The sequence below is a fragment of the Anomaloglossus baeobatrachus genome, chromosome 1 (assembly GCF_048569485.1).
Source record: "Anomaloglossus baeobatrachus isolate aAnoBae1 chromosome 1, aAnoBae1.hap1, whole genome shotgun sequence".
In the NCBI taxonomy this organism is placed as follows: Eukaryota; Metazoa; Chordata; class Amphibia; order Anura; family Aromobatidae; genus Anomaloglossus; species Anomaloglossus baeobatrachus.
In genome coordinates, this window is record NC_134353.1 from 199,668,118 (window position 1) to 199,687,691 (window position 19,574).

The 19,574-nt window shown below is 50.5% G+C and overlaps 1 protein-coding gene across 1 annotated transcript in view; it reads right to left on the reverse strand.

The window, feature by feature from the left end:
• Positions 1-19,574, reverse strand: part of RBM46 (RNA binding motif protein 46) — a 120,443-nt gene that overhangs the window by 100,405 nt on the left and 464 nt on the right. The window lies entirely within an intron of this gene.

Here is a 19,574-nt window from a genome sequence, read left to right on the forward strand (position 1 = left end):
ACCCTTTATTCTCTGCAGCTCTCTGTTTACATTCAGCTCCAGCAAACTGACCACTTCCTGTGCAAAACCTCCCAGTCAGAGCTGGCACCGCCTGGCTTCAGTGTCTAGCCCCTCCCCAGTGTCCAGCCCTGCCCCCTGCCCGCCCCCTGCCCGCCCCCTGCACACACATTCCCTGTCAGTACATTCTGTCCCAGCACCTGACCTGTTATCACTACAGCATTGCAAATAACAGCCCCACATCAGGCTCTGCACCCCCCACCACATCAGACCCTGCTCCGCATACACACATCAGGCTCTGCACCGCATACACACATCAGGCTCTGCACCGCATACACACATCAGGCTCTGCACCGCATACACACATCAGGCTCTGCACCAGATACACACATCAGGCTCTGTACCGCATACACACATCAGGCTCTGCACCGCATACACACATCAGGCTCTGCACCGCATACACACATCAGGCTCTGCACCGCATACACACATCAGGCTCTGCACCGCATACACATTGGGCTCTGCACTGCACGCACACACGGCGCTCTGCACCGACCCCCCCCCCTACCCCCATAGGGAACACATGTAGGGAGTACATACTCACCCGTCCTCGGTCCCCGCCGCTCCTGCACGTCCGCGCGCTGTCTGTGCTCTGGCCATATCAGCACAGTAGTGACGTCACCGCTGTCCTGAAGAGAGCACAGACAGCGGGGCAGTGATGAGAAGCAGCGCTGCGCTCCTTCTCATCAGCGCTTTCAAATGTACCGGCATCTGTGATGTGTGATGCCGGTACATTTGAATGTGTGATCCTGAGCAGGGGGCCCGGTGCTGGCGGTGACACCACGGCAGCCACCGCCAGGCCCCGCCTCCAGGTCACGGGTCCCACAGAAGTGCAGGGGGAGGTTGTGGGCAGAGTACGGGGTGCGGGGCAATGTGTGGGAGGGTGCAGGGAAGGGGGTGGGAACTCCACGCACAGTACCCGCCCAGCAGGGCGGCGACATGCTGTTTCCAGATTTGCATGTCAACATGGCCCTGCCCACGTTGACATGAAATGGCTGAAAGCAGCAAAATCGCGGCAGGAGCGGTCACATGACCACTCTGAGTCGGGGGAGAGGGGCTGACAGCAGGGCAGGTAAGTGGTCTCTATCTACTTACCTGCCCCAATGTAGCCCAATAGGGTAATAATGAAAAAAACTCAAAATAAGCCGGATAACCCCTTTAATCTAGGATTTAGTGGCAGCTTTGGGCTGCCATTAACTCCTTATTACCCCGATTGCCAACGCACCAGGGCAAATCGGGAAGAGCCGGGTACAGTCCCAGAACAGTCGCATCTAATAGAAGTGGCCATTCTGCGCGGCTGCTGGCTGATATTGTTAGGCTGGGGATCTCCCCATAACGTGGAGCTCCCCATCCTGAGAATACCAGCCTTCAGCCGTATGGCTTTATCTGGCTGGTATTAAAATTGAAGGGGACCGCACGCCGTTTTTTTTAATTATTTATTTATTTATTTTACTGCACAGCATAGACACGCCCAACGGCTGCTGTGATTGGGTGCAATGAGACACCTGTCACTCAGCGTGGAAGCGTGTCTCACTGCAACCAATCATAGGCGCCTGTGGGCGGATAAAGCAGGGAATACGAGATTGAATAATGAGCGGCCGGCTTTTTTAAAAGAGAAGCCGCCGGAGCAGTGTGAACGCCGTGCAGCGCCGCGCTGGTGATCGGGGATCGGTGAGTATGAGAGAGGGGGGGGAGATGGATAGACCGACATGGACAGAGAGTGAGGGACAGAGATAGTGACCGACCGACAGACTGACCGACAGAGAGAGAATAGAGACCGAGAGGGAGAGACCGACTGACAGAGAATAGTGATTGACAGACATTGTGAGACATCACTCGTTTCCAGTGTTTTAGGAAACATGCGAGAAATATATTTAGAAAATCGGATGTCACTAGGATGGTGTAAGTGCCGTCCCGTGACATCCGATTTTTTTACACGCTCCCATAGACTTGCACTGGAGAGACTCGCAGTAGAAACTCGCAAAAAAGCAGCATGCTGCGATTTTTTTTCTCAGTCCGATTTAGACTGAGAAAAAAAATCGCAAATGCGAGCTGAATCATTCACTAACATGTGTCCGATTCCAATTCGAGATTTTCTCGCATTGCTCTACTGCGAGAAACTCGCAAGTGAGAAGCAGCCCTATGGCCCCGTTACACGCTACGATTTATCTGATGATGTCGTCAGGGTCACGGTTTTCGTGACGCATTTCCGTCGTCGTTAGCGACGTCGTTGCGTCTGACACCTACGAACTCCGTTACTCCGAACGATCGTTAAACTAGCGAAAATCGTTGATCGTTGTTCATTTTCAAAATATTGTTCGTTGTTTCGAACGCAGCAGACATATTGCTATGTTTGACACCCTGCCAACGACGAACAACATCGTTAGTGCGTCCTTCATCAACGACGCGGGCGTGTTGTTACAAGCAATGCTCCACGCCTCCTCCGCTCTGATTGGTGCTACGCCAGGTGTCACGTCATGCTATGGACAATTATACGCCTTTGTTGTTGCCGGAATCGTTGGGAGGAATGCTGTGTGACGGTGTCCACACGACCGCCTTGGTCAAACAATATATCGCTGAACGATGTAGCATTGTTTGTGAGATGGGTACGTGTGACCGCTACCAAACAACCAATGAGCGACCTCGGCAAATCATAGCAACGATCTGGACGTGTCACATCGCTAGCGATCTCGCTGAGTGTAAAGCGGCCTATAGGAATAAAAATCCCAGTTTTGATGATCGATTTGGGTTCCAGCAGATAGACCACTTCTGATCAAGTCACTATTTGGAATGTAACACATAATACGGTAGTGGCAAAAAAACTATCCGACCCAACAAATATATGCCCTTAGGTAGATGAAAGTACAAAGTCTGTTCCATACACGGAGGGTGCTGCTGCCTTATACAGCCGTCACATGCCTGTAACAGCAGCGATTGCAGCTAGCTCCAATCACTGGTATTTAGCCAATGCAGAGTTTCAGCCCCCTGGAAGTCACTTGAATAAGCACCAGCACACGATTTAAAAATTAAATCGTAAAGTTTATCTTCATAATCCTCACAGTTTTGTAAATGAAACAAACACAAAAGAGCTTTCTCCATAAGTAGTTATTAAAAAAACAGTCCTTTCCTTTGCCCGTAAAGGTAATATAAATTTAACGGTGTCACTGACTTGGTAACACTGGATGGACAGTCCAGGCCTGTCTCTCTTCAGGCCCAGCACACAACTACTCCTTCAGTTTCCTCAGCAATAATGAGCATGCACACTACAGTTAGGCCCGTTTCACACGTCAGTGAAAAACACAGACGTTTTTCACTGGCGTGTAAAACACGCACATGTCCCTCCTTGTGCCGAAAATCACGGCACACGTGGGTTGTCTAAGAGCAATTCGGGCTCCGTTCTCCGTGGCCCGTGATTGCACTTAGAGATTCACTCACCTGTGCGTGCTCCCGCTGTCCATGGTGCTGATCGCTCCCGCGACGCAGCATCTGGCCGGCGGTGACCCCTGCAGCAGCTGCTTCCGGGTCGGCTGTGTCGCGCATAATGAATATGCGCGACAGTAATCAGCCGGCACAGAAGGAGCAGGGAGAACGGGCTGCAGAGGACATCGCTGGACGCCGGGTGAGTTAAAATGTTTTTTATTTTAAAAACACGTTTTTTTCTGGCACGTGTTTCACGGACCACACCACTGCGTGGTCCGTGGAACATCAGTGATGCCAGAAAAAAATGGACATGTCTCCGTGCAGCAATCACGCACAAGTGGGTACGCTGCACGGAGACACGTGCAGTGAAAAATCACTGACGTGTGAGCAGACCCATTCATTATAATGGGTCTGCGTATGTCAGTGATTCTGGGACGTTTAAAAAAAAGCACAAACGTCCCAGAATCACTGACGTGTGAAAGGGGCCTTAGGCTGCTTTCACACATCCGTTTTTTGCAGTACGGCACAATGCAGCTCAAAAACCTATGCAACGGATGCGGTGGAAAAAAACGGATCCGTTGCATAAGTTTTTCCAGGCGGCCCGTCCGTTTTTTGACGGATACGGCTTGAAATTGAGCATGCGCAGTTCAAAAAAACGCATCCGGCGTCCATAGGCTTGCATTGTAAATCGCGCCGCATCGCGCCGGATCCGACGCGATGCGTTTTTTTTCGCCGCAGACAAAAACGTTTACTTGAACTAAATATGCCGCGTCCGTCAAAAAACGGACGCAACGCAAGGCCATGCGGCACAATCCGGCGCTAATAAAAGTTTATGTGGAAAAAACGCACCCGGCGGCAAAAAAAACGGATGCGGTTTTCCCACAAAGCGCCGTATTGTGCCGCACAGCAAAAACCGAATGTGTGAAAGCAGCCTTAGCAGGTTAAGGCCCCGTCACACTAAGCAACATCGCTAGCAACATCGCTGCTAACGAACAACTTTTGTGACGTTGCTAGCGATGTTGCTGTGTGTGACATCCAGCAACAACCTGGCCCCTGCTGTGAGGTCGTTGGTTGTTGCTGAATGTCCTGGGCCATTTTTTAGTTGTTGCTGTCCTGCTGTGAAGCGCAGATCGCTGTGTGTGACAGCGAGACAGCAACAACTAAATGTGCAGGCAGCAGGAGCCGGCTTCTGCGGAGGCTGGTAACCAATGTAAACATCGGGTAACCAAGAAGCCCTGTCCTTGGTTACCCGATATTTACCTTCGTTACCAGCATCCGCCCTCTCACTGTCAGTGCCGGCTCCTGCTCTGTGCACATGTAGCTGCAGGACACATCGGGTTAATTAACCCGATGTGTGCTGTAACTAGGAGAGCAAGGAGCCAGCGCTAAGCATTGTGCGCTGCTCCCTGCTCTGTGCACATTTAGCTGCAGCACACATCGGGTAATTAACCTGATGTGTGCTGTAACTAGGAGAGCAGGGAGCCAGCGCTAAGCATTGTGCGCTGCTCCCTGCTCTGTGCACATTTAGCTGCAGCACACATCGGGTAATTAACCCGATGTGTGCTGTACTAGGAGAGCAGGGAGCCAGCGCTAAGCATTGTGCGCTGCTCCCTGCTCTGTGCACATTTAGCTGCAGCACACATCGGGTAATTAACCCGATGTGTGCTGTACTAGGAGAGCAAGGAGCCAGCGCTCAGTGTGCGCTGCTCCCTGCTCTCTGCACGTGTAGCTGCGTGAGCTGGTAACCAAGGTAAATATCGGGTTGGTTTCTCGATATTTACCTTAGTTACCAAGCGCAGCATCTTCCACGCGGCGCTGGGGGCTGGACACTGGTTGCTGGTGAGCTCACCAGCAACTCGTGTAGCCACGCTCCAGCGATCCCTGCCAGGTCAGGTTGCTGGTGGGATCGCTGGAGCGTCGCAGTGTGACATCTCACCAGCAACCTCCTAGCAACTTACCAGCGATCCCTATCGTTGTTGGGATCGCTGGTAAGTTGCTTAGTGTGACGGGGCCTTTAGACACACCTAAGCTACTTCAGCTGCCTTTTTAGGACCTGAAAGCCCAAACTGGAGATAAGGGAGCAGCCATTCCCCACCAGAGCTCTTTGGCAGCTCCTAAAACTTGGACCCACAATCCAGTCCCATTAAAAAAAAACCTCTCAGCAACCTATTTTTGCTGGACCATTCTTTCCAGGACTTGCATCATCGAGGTTAGCCACCTCAGAAATACTTACCTCCTGTCCAGGACTTGCCCACTTGCTTTCCTACATCACTTACATCAGGGGCCATACTGCACCAATCCCAAGGGCCACAAAAATTTTAAAGAGGTACTTTCATGAATACATCACCAGAGCCACATCAGTACATTAAGGCTATGTGCACACGTAGCGTTTGTCCCTGCAGAAATTTCTGCAGTGATTTGAACAGCACATGTGCGCTTCAAATCGCTGCAGAAAGAGTCCGTGATGAAAAAAAAAAAGCCGATTTAATGCGCTCTGAGTGCAGCCCCTTCCATAGACAGAGCGGGGGATGCAGGCAGAGCGCAGGAAAGAAGTGACATGTCACTTCTTAGAACGCGCGCTTCGGGCAGCAGCCGAAGCGCTGCACTCTAATACGCCATGTGCGCACGTCTCCTGCATAATCTTCATAGATTATGCTGGGGACACCGGACGCATGCAGTTACGCTGTGGTGCAGATCGCAGCGTAACTGCATGCAAATACGCAACGTGCGCACATAGCCTTATGCATCACCAGAAGCAAGTTTTGAGTTTTTTTACGAGGATTTGGAGTTTCTGCTCCATAAAAAAACGAATGTGAACACACGCTAACTTAGGCCCCATTCACACATCTGTGTTTTCAGTACGTCTGGTGTCCATTTTCACACGGACTGGAGACACGTTCACAACATGCTCATTAAAATCTGTGCTAATTTACATACCTCTGTGTTTTGACACGGACCATGTTTCTGGGTGAATCACACGTGTGTCTGTGTGATCTACATGGAGACATATCCTATGTTTTTATCATCAGCGTGGATGACAAAGGTCAATAGAAGTCTATTGGTCCGTTAAAAACACGTACAGCACATTGATGACATCCATGTGATATTCATGTGTCGTCCGTGTGACATGAATTAAATGCATTCAAAAAATTAACAATTTTTATGTGTTAAGGATATGCAACAATGATAAACAGGTTTTACAGCTATTAAGGCCCCGTCACACGCAGCGACGTATCTAACGATATATCGCCGGGGTCACGGATTCCGTGACGCACATCCGGCATTGTTAGCGACGTCGTTGCGTGTGACAGCAGGGAACGACCGTTAACAATGGAAAAATCTTAATTACTTACCGGTAATGTGATTTTCAGTAGCCCATGACAGCCCCACCTGAGAGATAGGTTCCGCCCACATCAGGACAGGAAACCCACTGATAAAAAGGCGGCACCTCTCCTCCACATCAGTAGGTTTACAGAGCCAGAGAGGACCAACAAAACAAAACCAGAAACGTTAATCACACCACCACCAGGAATACACCATTAACGGTAACACTCCCCGAAGTGTGCCCAGAACCAGTGAAAAGGGGGGGGAACTAAGGGTGCTGTCATGGGCTACTGAAAATCACATTACCGGTAAGTAATTAAGATTTTTTCCCCTTCGCCCATGACAGCACCACCTGAGAGATTCTATAGACCAATCACCTTAGGGAGGGACCACCGCTTGGAGAACCCGTCTACCAAAAGAAAGGTCAGCCGTGGAGGATAAGTCAAGTCTATAGTGACGAAAAAACGTAGAATCAGAGGCCCAAGTGGCGGCCCTGCAAATCTGTTCAACAGAGACCTCACCCCTTTCAGCCCATGAAGTGGAGACTGACCTAGTAGAGTGAGCTCTAATACGAAGGGGAGCAGGGACACCCTTGGCCGAGTAAGCTAGGGAGATGGCGTCCCGAAGCCAACGTGCCACTTTAGCCTTAGACACCTGGCAACCCTTAGTACTGCCCTGAAATGCCACGAACAGGGCCTGGGACTTCCGCCAGTCCCTAGTCCTATCCAGGTAGGTAAGAAGGGCCCTTCTCACATCCAATCTATGAAGCCTGGCTTCCTTGTCATTTGAAGGGGGGGTCACAAAAGAAAGGCAAAATAATCTCCTGTGACCTGTGAAAGGGCTTAACCACCTTAGGGAGGTAGGAAGGGTCCGTGCGCAATACCACTCTGTCTGCCAGAACCTGGGTATATGGATGGACAATCGAGAGAGCCTATAAATCCCCCACCCTCCTAGCGGACGTCAGTGCAATGAGGAGTGCCACCTTTAGGGACAGGATTTTAAGGGGAACTTCCGAGAGAGGCTCAAAAGGAGTGTCTACAAGAGCATCCAGGACAAGATTCAAATTCCAGGGGGGCATACGAGGAATGGGAACCGGGGCAGATCTAGCACATGACCTAATAAAGCGGCTAATCCAGGGATTCCCAGCCAGGTTCTGATTATAAAGGGCACCAAGGGCTGAAACCTGGACTTTAAGGGTGTTAGTGGCCAGGCCCAGTACCACTCCCTTCTGGCCGAGATAGCAGGAGGACCCATCACCAGTGCACCGGAAACATGCAGGAACTTTTGCCAGACCCTGCCATAAATACCCGTGGTAACCGCCTTCCTACTCTTAAGGAGGGTAGACACCACGACTTTCGAGAAGCCTCTGGGTAAGAGGACCTGCCGCTCAAATGCCAGGCTGTCAGGTGGAGGGCAGGATCCATGGGGTGGCAGACTGGGCCCTGCACGAGAAGGTCCGAGTCCTCTGGAAGGACCCAAGGTTCCGATATTGCCAGCTTCTGAAGCCAGAAAAACCAGGCCCTCTTGGGCCAGAATGGAGCAATGAGAATTACATGAGCCTGGTCCTCCCGGATCTTCCTGAGTACTGCCGGGAGAAGGATCAAGGGAGGGAAGGCATACAGAAGACCCTGGGACCAGGATACCTGCATTGCGTCTATCGCCCAGGGACGATCCCTGGGATTGAGAGAGCAGAATCTTTCCAGCTGCCTGTTGGCCCTGGTTGCAAACAGGTCTAAAACCGGCACTCCCCAAAGAGCGACGATCAACTGAAAGACTCGGGGGTTCAGGGCCCATTCCCCCTGATGGAGATGATGCCTGCTCAGGAAGTCCGCCTCTATGTTGTCCTTCCCAGGAATATGAAGGGCCCGAAGGTGGAGACGGTGGGATTCCAGAAGATGAAAGATCCGGATAGTGAGGGCAAGGAGTCGTGAGGACCTGTTGCCTCCCTGACGGTTCAGATAGGCCACCACCACCCTGTTGTCCGAAAGGATCTGAACACTCCGACCTGAGAGGCAATGGAGGAAGCCCTGAAGGGCTAGATTCACCGCCATGAGCTCCCTGAAGTTGGAAGACTGATGTCGCAGCTGAGCGTCCCAAACACCCTGTAGCTTCCGAGAACCCAAGTGGGCCCCCCAGCCCAGGTGACTGGCATCGGTGGTGATAACATCTGTGACCCTGGGACACCATGCAACCCCTGCAGACAGATGCGCTAGGTCCTGCCACCAGGACAGGGAAGGAAGGACTTCGGGATCTAACCGGATCAGGCGGTCCAAACAGCCTCCTGACCGCAGCTGCCAGCCCAGGACCTCCATCTGAAGGGAGCGCATATGTATCTGAGCCCAAGGGACCGCGGGGATGCAGGCTGAAAGGGACTCGACCAGGGACATTGCTTGACGGAGGGACATGACCGGATTGTGAATTGCCGAGGTGACCAGGGAACGAATCCTGAGCTGTTTCTCCTCTGGGAGAAAGGACATCTGTGTGGTCGAGTCCAGGATGAGACCCAGAAAGGCCTGACGTTGCAGAGGATGGAGTCTGGACTTCTCCCGGTTTATAATCCAACCAAGGCCCTGAAGGTTGGAGATTACCATCGCCACATGTATTCTGCAGAGGGACTCGGACGGACTTGCTACCAACAGGTCGTCCAAGTAAGGGACGATGAGGATCCGGTGAGACCTGATGTGCGCCATTACCTCTGCCAGCAGCTTTGTGAAGACCCTTGGGGCCATGGAGACACCGAAGGGGAGTGCCCTGAACTGATAGTGAAGCACTGATCCGTCCTTGTGATGGGCGAATCTGAGGAACCACCGAGACGCCGGGTGAACCGGGACGTGATAATATGCGTCCTTTAAATCGAGGACTGCCATAAAACAGCCGGGATATAACAGCTTGATTGTAGACCGGACCGTCTCCATCTTGAAAGGGTGTTGTATCAGATACTGATTGAGGACCCTTAGATTTATTATCGTCCGAAAGGATTGGTCCGGCTTGCGGACTAGGAACAGAGGGGAATACACACCCTGACCTCTTTCCCACCTGGGAACCTGCTGTATGACCCTTTTCAAAAGGAGAGATTGGATCTCGTCCTCCAATGCCCTCGCTATCTCGATCTGAGGCATGGATGTAACAACGAAGCACTCAAGAGGGGGCGAACTGAGTTCCAAGGAGAGACCGTCCGAGATGACTCGCAGAATCCATTGGCTGGAAGAGATCCGTTCCCATGCGGGGAGGAAGAGAGAGAGCCTCCCTTCCACCGGGATGCTGGCGTCATTGGGGACCCTTGGACTTCGAGGAGGAGGAATGGGCAAACATAAATCCAGACGTCTTTCGTCGTTTCTCCCGCCACGAGTCCTGTTCCTTGGGGGGGCTTCTTATGAAAAAACTGCCGTCTCCGAAAACGTCTATCACGTGGAAACTGCTGTTGCACAGTCTGAAAGCCCTGCTTCCTGTCCGATGCCTTGGAGAGGAGATCATCTAGTTGTGAGCCAAAGAGGAAGTCACCCTCACAGGGCATACTGCATAGACGGCCCTTGGATTGGACATCTGCCTTGCAAGATTTCAGCTAAAGGGCCCGTCTGGCAGAATTGGAAAGGGCCGCAGCTTTAGCTGACAACTTCAAGGAGTCAATGGAAGCATCTGCAAGAAACGCCGCTGCCCCTTGGATGCGAGGTATGGAGGAGAGGATCTCCTTTCGGGGTGTGTCATCCTTAAGCCGGTCCTCCAGCTGTTGGACCCAGACCATGAGGGAACGTGCGACACAGGTCCCCGCCACCGCAGGTCTTAGAGCTCCCGTGGTAGCCTCCCAAGTGCTACGGAGAAACCCATCCGACTTCCGGTCCAGCTAATCAGGGAACCGAAATCCTCAAAGGGGAGGGTCGTGGATTTGGATGCCTTCGCCACTGCCACATCGATCCTAGGAGTTTTGTCCCATGATGTGGTAGCGGCTTCATCAAAGGGATACTTTCTCTTCAAAGCAGAGGAAATCGGCATTCTCTTTTCAGGCTTCTGCCACTGATCCCTTATCACTTCCTGGATCTTGTGGTGGATTGGAAAGACCTTCTTCTTTCTACTTTCCAGGCCACCGAACATAAGGTCCTGTGTAGATTCCTGACTCTTATCGTCCACCAGCCCCATAGTAGCGCGGACCACCTTAACCAGGGATGCTACCTCTGAGGGAGGAAAACACGGCCTCCCACCTTCATCCGAAGAAGAGGACGAGTCAGAGTCTGATGAAAAGGCCGGGGAAGAAAAACCAGAGCCCTTGTCAGAGCTATCGGACTTAGTGAATGATCCAGCCCGCTTCCTAGCTGTCTTCTTATGCTTCTTTGGAGCTAAGTCGGACCTTGAGCCCATAGAATTCCTCACTTTGGCTCTAATAATGTTCCGTAACTCCGCCATAAAACTCAGTGCTTCGGTACACAGGACTTTCTTAATACAGGTGGAACAAAGGTCTTTCCGGTAGTCAGAAGCCAGAGTCTCCTTGCACACCCCACATGATCTATAGTTCTTTTCTGAGGTATGCTTTTTGGGCACCTGAGAAACAATGGAACAGAAGGAAACATAAGGAAGCAATAAGCCAGCAGGCACTCACCCCCCAAGATAACGGTTAAATACCGTTTTAGGTGGAGATTTACGATTTCCAGACCTCCTGGAATCAGAGTGACGACCTGCCGGACTGGAGGGGCTTGCTCTGGCAGGGGGGCGGTCCCCCTTCTGCTGAGGGTGGATAGCCTGAGAGTCCTTCTGTCTGTCTGGGACCTCCTTCCCTGATGGGGAGCTGTCAGCCACCCTAACGGAGGAGATCTACTCACCATAGCCCCGCGAGCGCCATCTCTTTATCTCTCACCATTTCAAATCTGCCGCCTGAATCTCGTTCCTGGGCGCCGCCATCTTGGCCGACCCTGCGCATGCGCAGTGGAAGCATTTCCGGGTGTCGAGTCACATCCTCTTCACCCCCGGCGTGTACAGCAGCAGCAGGGCGCCCAGCTTACAGGCTCCATGTGCGGACATCGCCGGGGGCGACGCAGAGCCGAGCTCCCGCTCCAGGCCCGCGCCCCACCACCGCATAAGCATGAAGCCCTGGGGAGGTGCTTCCAGGCCTGAATGCCGGCTTTTGGTAAGTACCAAGCTTGCACACCGGGTCGGACCTGGGAGAATCCGTGGGTTCGTCCCGTCAGGACAGGAAACCGAACTGATGTGGAGGAGAGGTGCCGCCTTTTTATCAGTGGGTTTCCTGTCCTGATGTGGGCGGAACCTATCTCTCAGGTGGTGCTGTCATGGGCGAAGGGGAAAATACTCACCTTATCGTCCATCGTTGACACGTTCCTTTTTAAAAAATCGTTGATTGTTGAGGACGCAGGTTGTTCGTCGTTCCCAAGGCAGCACACATCGCTACGTGTGACACCTCGGGAACGGCGAACTGCAGCTTATCTGCAGCCCCCAGCAATGAGGAATGAAGGAGGTGGGCGGGATGTTACGTCCCGCTCATCTCCGCCCCTCCGCTTCTATTGGGCGGCCGCTTAGTGGCGCCACTGTGACGCCGCACGAACCGCCCCCTTAGAAAGGAGGCGGTTTGCCGGCAACAGCGACGTCGCTAGGCAGGTAAGTCCCTGTGACTGCTCCTAACGATATTGTGCGCCACGGGCAGCGATTTGCCCGTGACGCACAAACGACGGAGGCGGGTGCTTTCACCAGCGATATCGCTAGCGATATCGCTGCGTGTAACACCCCCTTTAGCCAAAAGATAAATAATTAATTGCAAAAAAAGAAAAAAATGACACAGGGTCACCCTCGTTTTTGATAACCAGCAAAGGTAAAGCAGACATCTGCGGGCTGATGTTATCAGGCTGTGAAGGTCCATGGTTATTGAGCCCTTCCCAGCCTAAAATAAAAAGACCGCCCCAAAAGTGGCGCATCACATTACATGTGCCAATTCTGGGGCTTCACCTCACTCTTCCTGAGTGCCCTGGTGCGGTGGCAATCAGGGGCTATGGTTTATGAGATTAATGAAAGCTGGGAAGTGTCAGCTAGCATCAAGCCCTTGTGTTAGCAATGAAGAGGTGACTATCAATCACCCCTATTACTAACCCAGTAATAACAAAAAAAAAAAAAAACACACAAAAAAAAAATTTCAATATACACTCCCTGACACTTGCATCATTTTATTTAAAAAAGACAAACAAACATGCATCTCCACTATAGTCCATTCTGACATTCCATAGACTTTGATTTCAGCCAATTCTGGGTCAGTTTAAAGCCTCCTTCACATGTACATTTAAAAAACGCACATGTGGCACGTTTTCGTTTTTACCATATATGTGCTGTCTGTATGTATGTGTGTGAAGTCTGTGTGACACGTACCTGAAATGATCGCATGACACTGAATGAATGTTTGTTTTTTTTTATGTGTTAAAGATGTGCAAAGATTGGACGAGGGAAGCTGGTTGCATCACCACAAAATATTACTTTGGGAATCCCTATTTAGGCCTGTTTCACACGTCAGTGATTCTGGTACGTTTGTGCTTTTTTTTTCTACGTACCAGAATCACTGACATACGCAGACACATTATAATCAATGGGTCTGCTCACACATCAGTGATTTTTCACTGATCGTGTCTCTGTGCGGCGTACCCGCGTGTCCGTGATTGCCGCACGGAGACATGTTCATTTTTTACTGGCATCACTGATGTCCCACGGACCACGCAGTGGTGTGATCCATAAAAAACGTGGATATAAAAATAATTTTTACTCACCTGGCTCCAGCCGCGCTCTCTGCAGCCTGCTGCTTCTGAGCCGGCTCATTACTGTCGTGCATATTCATGAATGCACGACACAGCCGACCTGGAAGCAGCTGCTGCGGGGGTCAGCGCCGGCCGGATGCTGCACCGTGGGAGCATTCAGCACCAAGGAGAGCGGGAGTGGGCACAGGTGAGTTAATCTCTATGTGCAATCACGAACCACGGAGAACGCAGCCTGGATTGCACTTAGACAACCCACGTGTGCCGTGAATCACGGCACACGGAGGGACATGTGCGTGTTTTACACGTCAGTGAAGAACATCTGTGTTTTTCACTGACATGTGAAACGGGCCTTATGGAAAGGAAACTTATTGCCCTGCAATGGATGAGCAATTCTCCCCCGACGGTGCATGCATGGGTGGAGCTAGTAAATGCGGTGCTCCCCTATGAACAGACTGTATATCAAAATAGAGGTTACCCTGAAAAATATAATAAGGTCTGGGTGATGTGAAATTCCTCTTCTCTGACGCTACTCGCCTAAGTGTAATAACTGACTGGATTGCCTGTTCGCACTTATATTGCAGTAAATATATTATGGTCTAGTATTGATTTTGAATGTTCCTTGGTTGGCGCCTATGGAAGAAACGGTCACTGTGATGTTGGTACTCTGTTTTCTTCTTTGTTCTTTGTGTCTCATTAAGGTGCATATGCACCCCAGGTACCTGAAATATGTGTATCTTCGTATAGAAGCCTTCCACAGTTTCACATTTAAGCATTGTACATGTCCTTATCTGTACCTGGTTGATCTGTTATTTAATAAACGAATTTAAAAAAAAAAAAGATGTGCAAAGATAGATAGATAGATATCCAACCATCCAACCAACTATCATCTTTGCACACCTTTAGGCTATGTGCGCACTTACCGGATTTTGCCGCGGATTTGCTGCATGTTTCGCTGCAGAAAATGTTCATAACATCTCTGCAGTGAATCACCAGCAAATCCTATGGAGAAAAAAAATCCTGTGCGCACTGGGCGGAATTTGACAGCTGCATGTTTTGCTGCGGGAATCCCGCAGCAAAAACAAGTGCATGTCAATTCTTTTCCGCACATCGCTGCGGGATTTCACTCCATTGACTCAATGTTAATCATGAAATCCCGCAGGGAATAACGCAGGCAGCAAATTCTGTGCGGTTCACTGCGTTTTCCTGCGTTATTCCCTGCGGTATTTCGCGGTTTACCTCCGGTAATGTGCATCGCTTGTCTGCGGTTTTGCAGGGAAGTGATGTCATTACAGGAAGAGGAAGCCGTGCAGAGAGTAAACACAAACAGATCACACACACACAGACATCACAGACACATAGATACAGAAACATAGAACACACATAGAAAGAAAACGGAAATATAGAAAAAAAAGAACGTGGGCTCCGCTGCATATTTACCGTCCAGCCGAGGTAAGCACACAGCGGTGGCCCGGTATTCTCAGGCTGGGGAGGGAGAGGGGCAGGGTTAATGTCCCCCGCCTCACTCCCCCTCCCGCAGCCGAGAATATCAGCCGCAGCTGCCCCGGCACTGTCGCATCCATTATGCGACAATACCGGCGTGTCCTCGGCTCTTCTTGCCACCGTGTAGCAGTGGTGGCAAGGTAATACAAGGGGTTAATGGTGATGGGGGACCACCGCCATTAACTCCAGGCTTGATCATGGCAGCGTCTATGTGACAGCTGACATGATCAACCCGTAAGTAAAGTGAATAAAACACAGACACAGAAAAATCCTTTATTTTAAATAAAACCAACAAGCCTCGTTCACCATTTTATTAACCCCCCAAACAAAGCTCCGGCGTAGTCCACAGCTCCGGCGTCCTGCACTGCTGACATCCAGCCGCGACTGTCAAGACACAGGCTGAATGCAGCAGACAGCAGAGGTAATTACCGGTCATTTCCCACGGCCGGTAATGTGAACTCACTGCCGACCGTGGGAAATGCAGCGATCTGTCATCTATCCCTCTGTCTGTCTATCTATCTATCCCTCTATCTATTCTTCTGTCTATCCACTATCAGAATTAAATGTATTTTTTTTTTCTTCAATGTGCTTTATTGCATTGAATGCAATAAAGCACATCCCAACCCGCACGCGGCAAAACCGCGGCAATACCGCGAACAATACCGCGGTAAAACCGCAGCAAACCGCGGCAAACCGCATGCGGTTTTCCACGGTTTTTTACCGCGGGTGCGGTAATCTTTGAGGACATGCGGAATTTTCTCAAGAAAATTCCATTTCCCAGTGCGCACAGAGCCTTAAAGGGAACCTGTCAGCAGAAATTTCGCCCAAAACCTAAAAGATTCCCCCTCTGCAGCTCCTGGGCTGCATTCTAGAAAGGTCCCTGTTATTATTGTGCCCCCTGTGAGACCAAAATAAAGACTTTATAAAGTGGTACCTTTTTTGTATTCAGATTCTGTAAATGTGACACGGGGGCGGGCTGCCTGATGGCCGTTAGTCTGCCTCCTGCCGCTTTAGGCCGTCCCTCATCGCTGATTTCCATAGCTGTGGACGCCCCCCAGTGCTCCACAGGTCCCCGCGCATGCCCAGTGCTCATCTCTCGTGGATGAGCACTGTGCCCAGAGTCACCGCTGGTGACGTGCGCGCAGGCTTTAGATTATGGGCGGTGCTGTGATGTTTATTACCAAACAACCGCCCATAATCGCGGGACCGCGCTTTCCCCCTCGGCGTCCTTCGTTGTGCGCAAGCGCGGTGCTGCTGACCCCACGTCACCTCCTTCCCATCTTGCCCTGAGGCAGGAAATAGATAGAAGGAGGTGACGTGGGGTCAGCAGCACCGCGCTTGCGCAGAACGAAGGACGCCGAGGGGGAAAGCGCGGTCCCGCGATTATGGGCGGTTGCTTGGTAATAAACATCACAGCACCACCCATAATCTAAAGCCTGCGCGCACGTCACCAGCGGTGACACTGGGCACAGTGCTCATCCACGAGAGATGAGCACTGGGCATGCGCGGGGACCTGTGGAGCACTGGGCGGCGTCCACAGCTATGGAAATCAGCGATGAGGGACGGCCTAAAGCGGCAGGAGGCAGACTAACGGCCATCAGGCAGCCCGCCCCCGTGTCACATTTACAGAATCTGAATACAAAAAGGTACCACTTTATAAAGTCTTTATTTTGGTCTCACAGGGGGCACAATAATAACAGGGACCTTTCTAGAATGCAGCCCAGGAGCTGCAGACGGGGAATCTTTTAGGTTTTGGGCCAAATTTCTGCTCACAGGTTCCCTTTAACACATAAAAAGCTTTAATTTCTTGAATACACTTAATTCTGGTCCGTGTCATGTCGTGCGGACGGCACACGGATGCCATCCGTGTGCTGTATGTGTTTTTTACAGACCCATAGACTTTTATTTGCAACATTACTGAAACCTGAATGTTGCTAGGGGATTAAAGGTAGTTTTCCTCCTGGCAGCGGGGTTCAATGTCCAGGTTTTAAACCTACCAGCATTAGAACCAGAGAATGCAGAGAGGGCGGTTACAGCTGCCGCTCTCCACCATATGGTAAAATGAATGGTTTTATTCAAAAGTACAACTCGTCCTGCAAAAAATAAGCCCTCATATGGCATGATTGATGGAAAAATAAAAAAAGTTAAGACTCTCAGAAAAAGGCGAGCAAAAAAAAAAGTAAAAATGGAAAATCGCCCGGGGGAGAAGGGATCAACCTGCAGATTAACACCATATCAGCAGGGTATAGCTTTTTTACATTTACACCTGACAGGTTCCCTTTAACCCCTTAACGACCCATGACGTACTGGGTACGTCATGGATCATGTGAGGATAATCCCCGCCCCCTGCCGTGGGCAGGTCGCGGCGATCCGTGCACATATCAGTTGTTTTCAACAGCTGACATGTGTGCCTGCTAGTTTCGGGTGGAATCGCTTCCACCCACGATCATTAACCCCTTACATCTCACTGCCAAAATCTGGCAGAGAGATGTATATGCATGCCGCCATGACAGTGACTTACCCCACCCCCATCGGAAGTCACGTGACTTTCGGTGGTTGCCATGGTAGCACAGGGTCATGTGATGACGCCTGTAGCTAACATGAGTCACTTCCTTTCAATGCTGGAATACTGCCGGCATTGAAAGTAAAGCACCAAATCTGCAGTTCTCAGATCTGTAGCTGTGATCTGCAGATAGTGCAGAGCGATCGGATTGCTGATCGCCATAGCCCCCTAGGGGGACTAGGAAAATAAAAAAAAAAAGTAAAAAAAAAAAAGTTTTAAAAAATTAAAAAAAAATAAAAAAAAAAATAAAAGTTCAAATCATCCCCCTTTCCCCCATTATAAAATTAAAGGGTTAAAAAAATATATTTATACACATATTTGGTATCGCCGCGTTCAGAAATGCCCGATCTATCAAAATATAATATCAATTAATCTGATCAGTAAACGGCATAGCGTCAAAAAAATTCCAAACGCCGCAAATTTTGCGCAAAATGCAATAACAGGCGAACAAAACGTAGCATCTGCGCAAAATGGTACCGTTAAAAACATCAGCTCGAGACGCGAAAAATAAGCTGTCACCAAGCCTCAGATCCCGAAAAATGAGAACGCTATGGGTTTTGGAAAATGGCGCAAAACGTGCGCCACTTTTTTTGGACAAGCTTGTGAATTTTTTTTAACCCCTTAAATACAAGTAAACCTATTCATGTTTGGTGTCTACAAACTTGCACTGACCTCACAATGACACATCAGTTTTACCATATAGTGAACACATACAGCCAAGGCACGGGAGCGTCGGCGTTCACACAGGCTCAGATTACATGCCTCAGGCATTCAGGATACAATATCTATAATTTTCAACAAAACCTATAGCCACAGCTACTTCTCTGGAATTCTGAACCATCCTGGGCAGCAAACTCTGTGAATAAGGCCGTTGGCTGAAACGTCAGAGATTACATATCTGCCTCTATGAGTTCACTTCCTTTGCTTGGCTTTTTTGAATCTAAATAAATTCATTATTTATATGCTACTTGAATGTGCAGTGTAACCTTTATACTTATACGAGTGGGGCCTCCCCAATCACTAGGACCTCACCCTCAATCTAGTGTGCACACCTTTTTTCTATTATTGACAGTACAGTTTGAAACGTGACCAAAAGGCATAAAAAACGTGAAGTGCACATGCAGCCTTAGTCTGGGGCCACACAGGGATCTACTGCGATCCTCGCATGACACCCGGCTGACGCTGGCAGTACAGCAGAGCCGAGTGTCACTGCAGCTGAGGTCCGATCATGAAATCAGACCTCAGCTGCGGGGGGCGGGCCGGCGCTGAGGAGGGGCAGGCTGGCTCTGAGGGGCGGGAGGGATTTATCTCCCTCTCTCCTCCGTAGCCGGCTATTTCCATTCTCGCCCTACACTTGCAGTACACCAGTGTAATGCGAGTGCAGTGCGATTTTTCTCTCGCCCCATAGACTTGAATGGGTGCGAGAGAAACGAGGATCGCATTTACACCTGCAGCATGCTGCGATTGTTTTCTCGGTCCAGTTAGGGCTGAGAAAATAATCGCTCGTGGGTGCTGGCACACAGGCTAATATTGGTCAGAGTGGAATGCGATGTTTTACCGCATTCCACTCGCTCCGATTTTCATGTCGTGTGTCTTATGCCTTATTCGGTGAGGCTCATCGGCTGTACAGACCAGTGGAGACTAGTAATGGACTGGTGGGCTCAGCGATGAGTACTGGAATCAGTGTGGCTCATTGGTACTGGTATCTGTGCGGCTAGTATCAGTGAGGTTCATCAGCTGTAGAGAACAGTGGTGACCAGTAACTGACTGGTGGGTTCAGCTATCAGTACTAGTACCAGTGAAGTTCATCATCTCTAGAGTCCAGTGAAGGACTGGTATGCTCAGCAATGACTACTGGTATCAGTGTAGCCTATTGGCTGTAAAAACCAGTAACATACTGGTGGGCTCAGTGATGGGTACTGGTATCTGTGCAACTCATTGGCTGTGGAGGCCAGTAACAGGCAGGAGGG